The sequence below is a fragment of the Anguilla anguilla genome, chromosome 11 (genome assembly GCF_013347855.1).
Source record: "Anguilla anguilla isolate fAngAng1 chromosome 11, fAngAng1.pri, whole genome shotgun sequence".
Lineage (NCBI taxonomy): Eukaryota > Metazoa > Chordata > Actinopteri > Anguilliformes > Anguillidae > Anguilla > Anguilla anguilla.
This window is the reverse complement of record NC_049211.1, coordinates 11,476,052-11,487,353: the sequence shown is the minus strand read 5'-3', so window position 1 is coordinate 11,487,353 and position 11,302 is coordinate 11,476,052. Positions and strand designations below refer to the sequence as shown.

General features: G+C 41.6%; 1 pseudogene; it reads left to right on the top strand.

Annotated features, from left to right (window-relative positions):
- Nucleotides 1–1,165: 1,165 nt before the first annotated feature.
- LOC118208256 lies at nucleotides 1,166–10,872 on the top strand (annotated as a pseudogene).
- The last annotated feature ends 430 nt before the right edge of the window (nucleotides 10,873–11,302 follow it).

The following is an 11,302-nucleotide window of genomic DNA, read 5'->3' as shown; positions in this document are numbered from 1 at the left end:
CCTGCTCTGCCCAGTCTTCCGCACGGGCCGTCTCCGCCTGCTCTGCCCAGTCTTCCGCAGGGGCCACCGCCGCCGCCTGCTCAGCCCCCTGCCCCGCAGGAGAAGCGGCCTGCCCGGCCCACTGTCCCACAGGAGAGGCGGCCTGCCCAGCCCGCTGTCCCGGAGGGGCCGCCGGGTCTGCCCAGTGTTCCCGGGGCCCCCAGTGTGCTCGCGTCCTCCAGCGTGCCCACGTCCCCTAGTGCTCCAGAACCATCGCTGCCCAGGGCCCAGAGACCTCGGCCATCCAGCTGCCCTGGAGCATTCCCGCGGCCATGCCCTGGAGGGTCTTTCCCTTTGGGGATGGGACCGATCTTTCCCCCTTGCTGTTCACCTGCCCCCTTGTCTTTTTGTCTGCCTGCCTGCCTGTCTGCCCGCATGTCTGTCAGCCAGTGTTTTGGCCTGTCTGTCTGCCCCCCAGGCTGTCGGCCCGTCGGCCAATCTGTTTACTCGTTACTCTGTCTGTCCCTTTGTGTGTCCGTTGGTCTAGCCATGAGCCTCCCCGCCTGCTTGTCACTCTGTCTGTCCCATTGTTAAGTCTCCCTGTCTTGTTTATAGGTCTGTGTCTGTCCGTTCCGTGTTTTTTTTTGTCCAGTCCAGTCTAGTCTGTGTTGAGTCTGGTATCTGTGAGTCAGGTGTCTATGTTGAGTCTGGTTTCTGTTTTTGTTCAGTCTAGTGTTCTGTCCGCGTTCAGTTCTGTGTCCTCTCTCCGTCAGTCTGTTCCTTGTCTGTGTGTTAGTCCGTTCCGTGTCCGTGTCTGTCTTGAGTCCAGTCCAGTCCAGTGTAGTGTTTGTTTCAGTCCCGTTCCATGTTTGTTTGAGTCCAGTTTCTTATGTGTCAGAGTTTAGTCCAGTCCATTCCTGTCTTGTCTAGCCCAGTCCACTCCTGTCTTGCCCAGTCCGGCTTCCGTTCCCACGCCTGTCTCCAGCTCCCACCCTCTGTTTCACTCCCTCCCCAGGTCGGCCTTCTGGGACGTCAGGAGCCATCCCTTGGGGGGGGGGGGGGGGTACTGTCATGGTCCTGTATTTTCTGTTTCTGTTTTTCCCCTTTTGGCCACCAGATGGCGGAACTTCAGCTTTATGTTTCAGTTCGTTCTCCCTCCCTGTGTTAATTGTATTATTGGTTTTAATTATTCTATCATTGTTCCCACCTGTGTCTTGTTATCCCCTCCTTTTCTGGTTTGATTGTTCTTTGAGTTCACCTGTGTCTTGTTACCCTTGTCTATTTGAGTTCTTTGTTTCCTGGCTTGGGTGCTGGTTCCTTGCATTTCATATGTGTTTCTGCCTATTTGTGTGTGGTCTGCCGATGTTTCCTGCCTGTGTTCAGCCTGTCTGTATTGTGCCCTAGCTGTTTGTTCCTTGTGTCTTTAGTATTTTATTTTTGAGGAGTTTTGAGTTCACTTGTCTAGTTTTTTTTTTCTGTTTTAAGAATTTGAGTTTTCTTCTTTTCAAAAATTCTATTGTGCATTGTAGCTGAAGTCCTGGACTCCATGAAGCAACCTTAGATTAAAAACGCATGGCATACGCCACTCTTACGAATTTGTGGTAAGGACTGTTATAGGATAGCCTACTTCATTTGTGTCAGTTCGCGAGAAATTTTAGCTTCACTCTCCCTAAAGGTTCTATTATCTGATTGATTAAGTAGTGTATTTCTGTTTTCTTCTTTGCAGCCTGGAATGAACTTCGACTTGTACGTCGGTAGACGAGTGCTTTCAAAAATGAGGTTTGTGAAGCGGCTTTACTGCAGTTCACCACCCAGTTCAATTTATCGACCTCGGTAGAATTTCAGTTACTCAATATACCGTACGTGCTTTTTGAATCTTGTACGACGTGTTAATCAAGTTTCGTTAATTTCACGTCATCTTGCCATTGTGCAGAACTAGGTAGGTACTTCTAGGAATGAAGGAACCAATCAAAATTGAACGGTTTCTGGCGAATTCCATATGCGTATAAATGATCCTACAGTCAGATAAGATTGAATTTGTGCCTAAGCACTGGGGTTGAATAAGGCCGTGTCCTATGTATGAATAGTTTCCTTGAGATTTCAAAATAAATAAGTGAATACAGAAATTATTATTGTTGTCCTTAAATCAATGGAACACAGCATCTGCTAAATTCATAAATATGAATGCAGTATTTATATTTATTCACTTGTTAATTTATCTGGAAGCAGGTAAAAAGTGGGACTTGCTTCTGAAAGGTTAAATTCCCAGGTGGGGTTTTGTCTTGCACCCTGGAAATTTACACTTACTATACAGTACTGGTCCTCAGCACTAGTTCTGGAGGGCTGCATGGTCTGCACAATTTTGCCAGCCTGTAATACAGCAATTTAAGCTATTAATTATGCAGCAAGACCACAAAGAGCTTTACATGTTGTGGTGAGTAGCTGTGATGTATGTGCTGCTCTGTGCGCAGATTTTTTGATGTCTGTTAGTACCCAGGTAGCTGAGTTCTGGACACACATGCCTTTATGGAGAGTTTTGGATGGGAGGCTGGTGAAAGGGGTGTTGCAGTAATGTATGTGTATGAATATGAACGCATGTATTAGATCTTCAGCATCAATGAGGTTGAGAGATTGGTGGAGGCAAGCAATGTCGCAGTGCAATTTTTGTGATAAAGTTAATGTGAACTTTCAGTAGGAGAGTTTAGTCAAAATGACTCCAAGGTTGCAGACTTTGGTTGATGAAGCAACAGAGATCTCATCAATGGCGAAGCAAGACAAATCAGTGGGGTTTTTTTTTTTTTTTGAGGGTGGATTTTTGTGCAAGCAGCATGTGTTTTGTTTTGTTGCAATTTAGCATTAGAAAATGAATAGATATCCAAATTTTTATCCAAGCTGGGAGTGAGGGAGTAGGTAGAACTGAATTTATTGGGTGCTAACCTATATCCCTGAATGTGTATGTGTGTATACATGTATAAATATAAAATGTAGGTATGTGAATGTCATCAGTATAGCAATGAAAGTGTAGAGCATGTTGATGGGGGATGTAACCAAGAGGGATCATTTGCATGATAAATAGGTTGTTTTCTAGGAAGAAAAAAAACATTATAAAAATACTGAAAGAACAACAAATACAAAACAAGAGCCATGTACATTGGTTTTAGAAATGCATCTCTCAAAAGTGCCCTTCCTCTTTTACTGATTTTAAAATAGGTCAGTTTGACCCAAATTGTATTGTTTGACCAAAGGGTTGAAGTATGTTAATGGTAGCGCTTGCTTAAGTGGCTGTTTCTTTTGAAGGAATAGATGCCCCGAGTTTCAAGCTTGTCGCCTTCTTAGGCTGCTGCCATTTGCTGACTTGCTGTAAGTTGACTCGATATCTACATTCTTACTGTCACACAGCAGAAAAGGCTACTTGTGGACTGCCAGTGATGCAATTGCGAACAGGCAACGTCAGTTCTGAGGAAGGAGTAAAATGTGTAGCAAAGGCTCTGTCCAACCGTATTTAATATCTTCGTCTTTTATTCTTCTTTCATTGGCTACTGTATATTTGAATGTGAATTGCACCTGTTAAATGATCTGTTAAAAACATGGATGTGTAATATGCAGTTTTATGTCCAAATTGCCACTGACATGGCTATTTCAGGCCGTTTGAGAGAATGTACTACTCACTTCAGAGTGGTTTGCACTTTGCACATTTAGGATAGCAGATATATTTTGAAAAGCAGTGTTTTGAAAAACGTTGTCATAACAGCATGAGTCGTATAAGAGTGCAGAGGTAGTCTTCAGTGGCTAAATGACATCCACATTGATAAACTATTTATTTATTTAGGATCCCCATTAGCAATACGCAGTGTGCAGCTAATCTTCCTGGGGTCCGAACATAAAATACATACTATACATAAAAGATTATATAGTGAGACATAACATCAAACAGACAGAATAGTACGAAACAGTAACATTAGAAAAAATAAAATAAAAATAGTAACAAGAAGGGGATAGGAGAAAATACTGTTGGACTACATAAAGTATTGTAAATACAATGTAGGGATGGATGAGATGAATAAATTAATTGAACCGCATAACCAATATCCTAAAATATAATTTCTGTGATTTTCAACAACTTTTCAGTGACTGCTCCTTTATCCAATATTTCCCCTGACAAAATTATGACCCCCCATATTCGTAGCAGCTGTAATTTTCTGCATGCACCCACGATGAAAAAAACATTTCATTTCTTCTTACTCGCCCCAACCCCCCACCCCCCCCCCCCCCACCCCCCACCCCCGCACCCCCGCCCCATGCCATTTAATTTTCAAAAGCGATTAGGAGTCACTTCAAACCTGTTCTGTAAGATTTCTCGGAAGCACTCGTCAGCCTTTCCGGATGGCCCACCTCTTTTTCTGTTGTCATATAAATTTGAGCAAGGTTGCTTCTGTGTTTCAGCAACATTTCATGTATTCGGTGATGTCAGAAGTCTTCTCCCATTTCACCCTTTGTATGCCCCCCAAGCCATTGTCCTCTTGTGTACTCACCTGTCCCAGTAAATACACCATTAAAAAGTCTTTGCGTCCATAGTAATATTAATATATATATATATGTATACACACAAAAAATGACTGAATGTACTGAATGACCATGTTATCCCATCAATGGACAACTTTTTCTTCCCTGACGGCACGTGCATATTCCAGGACGACAATGCCAAGATTCATCAGGCTCAGAGTGGTTCTGGGAGCATGATGAATCATTTTCACACTGATTGAACTGGCCACCAGAGTCCTGACCTTAACCCCATTGAAAGTCTTTGGGATGTGCTGGAGAAGACTTCACGGAGTGGTTCGACTCTCCTGTCGTCAATACAAGATCTCGGCCAAAAATTAATGCAATTCTGGACGTAAATAAATGTGACGTTGAATAAGGTTGTCGAAACAATGCCACAATGAATGCGCGCCGTAATCAAAGCTAAAGGCGGTCCAATGAAATATTAGTATGCGACTTTCTTTTTGGCCAGGCAGTGTATATTATTATTATTATTGTTTTGCTGTAATGTGATTCTCCAGACATCTCTTACCAAATCAATGGACAGTGTTACATATCTCAGTTCTGGAATTGTTTTAAATGAAATCGTTCTTATACCCATGAGCTCTACAAATGGAGGATATGTTTGTGTATAGCAGCTACATACACAAGCACTGCTGTACACTACCGCATAGCAGTAGTTGTACATTAGTGTACAGCAGTTTGCACCTAATTTTTTAGAAGGCATTTTAGTTTTATATGTAGAACAATTTTGGCCATTAAGGACAAAGACTATACATGGCCAAAATTGTTCTTCATACAAAACTAAAATGCAAAATATACTAAACTAAAAAAATTCTAAAAACTAAAGAAATTCTTAAACTGCTTGTTACGTGATCATTGTCAAAATGCGCAACATGTTGGCAAACCATTAAATTCCCATGGAGGGAGCACTGATCCCCAACTGGTGTAAGCACACAGTTCAAAATTCATGCAGAGTCGTGATCCTCGAAGTTGTTTGTTGAAACAACTTAATTTATTTCCCTCTGAAACAATGCTGATTTGCTGTTGTTTACAAGACAGTTTCTTAGTTAACTGTGTGTCCTTCAGTTGCTTTAGATGTTTAAATGCTTTTGGGTGTTAACATGAATAACAATGTCATTCCTTTATCAAAATCAGGATCATCAGACCCTACACACCAGCCAGACCTCTCCGTTCTGCCACCTCTGGACGCTTGGCACCTCCCCCTCTTCGCGTCTGTACTTCCCGCTCCCGTCTGCTGTCTGTCCTGGCCCCTCGCTGGTGGAATGACCTCCCCGTGGCGGTCAGAACAGCAGAGAATATTACCACCTTCAAACGCAGACTGAAGACTCGTCTCTTCAGGCTGCACCTCTCCCCACCCCTCCCTGGCCTATAGTTTAGCTCAATATACCTAGCTAGGATAATACGATTACGTTAGTTTATTTGGCAGGATTGTTGTTGTTGTTTGTCTGATTAGGCAAATGTTATTCCAGTGCTAGTTTGTACTTGGTAGGATTGTTTGCTGAACAGGTTACTCTACAGGGTTGGAGTCCTGATCGATGTGGTCACTTCTGGCACTACGATCCTTACTTCTCTCTAGTGTTTCTTTTGCACCTCTACATCGTGAACCAATGCACTTGTTGTACGTCGCTCTGGATAAGAGCGTCTGCTAAATGCCCGTAATGTAATGTAATATCAAAAGGCCTTACATTTCACAAATTAAATAAATTTTGTTTAAGTTGGTTTTCTTCGACACATTTTGACTGTTATATTATCAAAAATGGGAAAACACTTAACAAATTACAAACATAAACAAATGTTGCAGGGAAGATACATGATTCATAGGAGAAAACTATAAGATGTGCCATGTTTTAAATTGTCCGTCTGTTCTAATTTTCAGGTTTTTTGAAAGTGCTGTGAGAGAATTCCGTTCACCTCCAGGTACAAAGCTACAAACCGAATACCATGTAGACAGCTCCCTAGATCTCCGGTGAGTCACATGACCAGAACAGTGGGCTGTGCATTTACAGGCTTTTAGTATTTATCCCTCTCTTCCTTGAACTGTGTTCAGCCCTATGGTTCAGCCTTCACTTTTTGTTATTCATTTTTTTATTAAATAATGTTTGTTATTGATAAACTAGTAGCCCTGGCCAATTTAAAAAAATTTATTAATTAATTTTTAAGATTAAGATGAGCGTCCTGCTGCTAGTCTGCCTTTATTTTGTATTCTTTGCTTTATTCTGATTGGTAGAAATCAGAGAGGGGTTTTGGCAGAGAAGAGACCACAGCTGAGAAAGTTCAATTTCCTGGATCCTGGTTCCGTTTCTTTAGTGCGGAAACTGAAATACCCAACATACCACTATGCCACCAATTTAAACATAACTTGTGGCCTGTGGATTTAAAAGAAAAAAAAAAAAAAACCCTGTGACAGCACACCCACACACAAGCCTACACCTTTCTGATGCGATACTATCCCAGTTATGGAATTTTTATCGTTATCTGTAGTTAACTTTCTCAGTGACTCATTGAGGGTGGGACCCTCATTTGCAACGGTGTCAAGGTACAATAAATCTAAAGGAGAAAAATAATAATACATTAGAGAAGAGGAGTAATGACAGGCATCTGGTGAAACGGGTACAATTCAAATGAACAAGATTCAAGATCAAGATCAAAAATATCCCTGTGTTACAACAGAACCAAGCTTCAGTGTTTTTTTGCTGTTCCTTCCTGGTATGAGTGGCAGAGAATTTAAAAGCTGTTCCAAGTTCAGAGTTAACTTGAGGTACATGGAGCATTAGGCAGTCCTGAGAGCATGTTTAATGATTTCCAGTATTCCAAACCAAAAGTGATGACCGAGAGTTTACAGAGAAGGGCTTTATAAATTGACATAAACCAGTGCTGATCTCTCCTTGTTGAGAGGGCCAACCTACTTTTTTATATACTATGCAGTGATGTGTATCGCCAGTAATAGATCTAAGAGCTGTATGGTAGACAGTATCTAAAAGCTTGAGGGTAGAAGCAGCTGCAGATGTCCCCATAATCAAGGCTGAAAGTAGTCTATTTTCCTTGAATGTTTAACTAGGTTTCAATATGGGTTTTAAAAATGGAGATTTTCATCAACCCAGATAAATAAATATTTATAGTGGGGGACTCTTTCAGTTAGAATACCATTAAGAGTATGAATCTGGGGGTTGTCATAGTCAATGTTCCTGGTTCTGGAGAACAGCATGTATTTAGTTTTATTGGCATTTAATACAAGTTTAATGTTCACTGGTGCTTTTTGCAGAGCATCAAAGGTGTGTTGCAGCTTTTCTGCAGCCAGTTGTAAAGAATGTGAACAACAGTAAATAACAGCATCTTATGCATAGAAAGCCTGTTTTTTGTGATGCTTGTCATAGATGCAGTATCATCTGCATTTAAAAAAAATGATGCCTTGTCATTACCTCCTTTTTTTTCTCAATTCTTTCCCTTCTCACAGGTCCCGAACTGATGTGACTACTTGCACTGACTGGGGAGCACCCATTATGTGGGATGGGATGTTTGATCCTAACATCTACGATGAGCGTCACAAAAAAATGGGCAGCACTGTTGCACTGACGGTATTCGTCATTGGGAGGTTAGCATTAATTGTGAGAGTGATGGGGTTGTCTGCACTGACGAGCCCAGGTTGCAGTTTAAAGTGATGGGTTTTTCAGTGTGTTAGAAAATGGCAGATAAATGTTCTGACTGTGAGAAGTTAGGAACTTGTTCCAACGCTGCATACATTACTAACGCCTACCAACACCACCATTGTAATGAGCTGTGCATTTCTGTGTGCTTTTCCCAGATACCTGGGAATGTACCTGATGGACTTCCTGACCTCGGCAGAACGTCACTTCATGGTGGGTTTACCGGTGACATACTATGTGTTCACCGATGCCCCTGAGAACGTGCCGGGGCTCAACCTGATGGCAGGGAGGACCCTGGAGATTGTACCGGTCAAGCGGCACGAGCGTCTCCATGATGCGCATGAAGACCATTGCGGACGCTATCCAGACACGCATCCGGCACCGGCACCGGTACGTCTTCTGCCTGGACGTGGACCAGGTCTTCGTGGGTCGCTTCGGCTCGGAGGCCCTTGGGGAATCGGTGGCGCTTCTGCACTCTTCCTTCTACAACACCCCCCAGGAAAGGTACACCTATGACCACAACCCGAACTCCACGGCCTACATGGAGAAGGGGGACTTCTACTACCACGCGGCTGTCTTCGGGGGCATGTGGCAGAGTGTGGCGAACCTGACAGACAGCTGTCACCAGGGCATAATGGCAGACAAGAGGAACCAGGTGGAGGCTCTGTGGCACGATGAGAGCCACCTTAACAAGTACTTTTGGCTCCACAAACCCAGCAAAGTGCTCTCCCCAGAGTATTGCTGGAACTTACTGAATGGCTTCAGCAAAGAAATACACGTTCAGCGCCTGCGCTGGGGAGAGAAACACTACGACATAGTCAGGACCTAGGGGTAGGATGGACCAAAAAAAAAATATCATTACTTGCACTCTTGCATTACTTGCGATACAACAAATGCACACTTGCACATTTACAACATATCGCATTTATCAGATTGAGAACTTTGCAATTTAAAAAAAAATCAGTTTAAAAAAAGATTTCAGTAATCAGCACAAAACCAAAACTTGAACTGTACACAACTGTAAACAGCACAGTAACATCCTCCATGGACCTAATAGAAAATAAGATTCTCCACAATCAACCTTTACAGCTGTTAATGTCACTGTTGGTATGATTTCAAAAGGGTTACTATTTGGCATGAATCTATTTCTGATAACTGTTGTTGACTTTCAACAGGTAGAAAGCTTAAACTTTCTATGGGGAAGACCTTAGAAAACCACTCCACCGCCATCTTAATTGTCTGCAGATAGTGTCTGTAACTCACAGGATGAATATACAGTAAGAAATCAACCCAGTGCTTGACCTTTCCATCAAGAATGCTTTAATGAATCCACAGCAGTGTTACCTTTTGTAAACTGTTTTAAAGGACCATGCTGTTGTAAGTGCACCCTCTGCGTCCCCGGCACCATTGGCAACCCTCTATTTCCGGTTCTGTCGCGATTGTTGTGTATCGACCCCTTATTGGATACATGCTATCACATGATTGTGTACTTTGAAAATTTTGCACTTGCGGCAGCCTCACTAGCATGTGAGCTAGTAGCCAAGATGGCTACCTAAGTATCTAGCAATTACACAGATAGCGAATGTTGCTAAGATGGCTAGAAAATAGCTATTGGTTGTGAATTACACAGATAGCGAACGTTAGCTAGCTAGATGGATGCATGTATAAACCTAACGGGATAAACATTTCCATTAAACCTAAAAAGTTCCTATCTAGCTAAAGTGCCTACTTTGCCATTTAGCATCCATTTTAGCTTGCAGCACTATAACTTTAGCCAGCAGGCTAGTAGTGATAATAAATTATGTGAATGAGTAGGTCTACACAATCATGTCATTGTACCCAGTAAGGGGTCAACACATCACAATCCCAATGGTGCAGGGGACAAAGACATGTACTTACACCGGTATTTTGGATATTAAAGCCCATTTACTATAAATTTTCAGCAAATAGTCATGTCAGGGTTAAGAAGACATGGAAGTTTGAATTTAATTTGTAAAACAGTTTTTTCTCCATGGAATACCTTCTGGCAGAAAAACATTCTGCTTTCAGGAAATGTGTTACTAACAGTAAAACTCAACATAACTTCAGAGAATGTCATTAATTGATTAGCCATCCATGCTTTAAAATTCATTATTATGCAACGATGAAGTAACTTTGACAAAAAATTATTTGGACGTCATTTCCGGAATGATGGATTCTCAAGCAACTTTTAAAGTTTCGGCAAGTTGATATTCATACCGTTCGGAAATGAATGAAAACAAATGGCTGCCTGAAAGGTAAACAAATTGTTGGGGAAAAACTAGCTAATTCAAAAATCTAAAGCTGTTGTATGTCTTGTGGCAATGTAAAGTATGCCTACACAAAATTTGTACTAAATGGGCTTTTTATGTCCAAAATACCGGTAGAACGGTTAAACAGGAAGCATCTGGCTGGAAAGCACAGCTTAATGTTTCCATGTCTAGTTCCCTCCCCTATAAAGAGGTCAGTACTGCTGGACTATCACTAACGGAAATACACATTTTAGTGTGCTAGTGTCCATTTGTAATGCCAGGAGAGGAATGAAATTCAAATTCTGTTCATTTCATGTTACCACTCCCACACCTACTTTGTGCTTGTAACTATCAAGGTTATGTCTTCCAAGAGTGGCTAGTACTTACTGTTAATATGCTACCGTACCAAAGAGATTTAAAAAAATATATATATATATCAGGCCAATATCATCCAGATACTCTCTTGTGTATTCTAAATTTACATGGATATGACACGTCTAATTATATGAATAAATACTTAACACAAGGCCACTTTTTTCTTCTGGCACTTTAGGGTGTCTTATCAGCAATGATCTCTTCCATGCCAAATGCAATAGGAGAAGCTTGTCATATGAGGCTAGAGATACTTGATACTTGTTTTGCAAGAGGTTACGCAGATGTCACGATAACCGCTTTAATAATCTTTGTTTCCTGGAAAGAAAGAAAAAAGTGTGGAATGAAGAGATTCGGCATTCTATTAATATTTAATGTATTTTATTCTTGTAGAGTATTTAAACAGAATTTCACCTTCTGTCCTGTGGATTTTAGGTGCTGTATCCAGGTTATTCAATTACTCCTGGGATATTT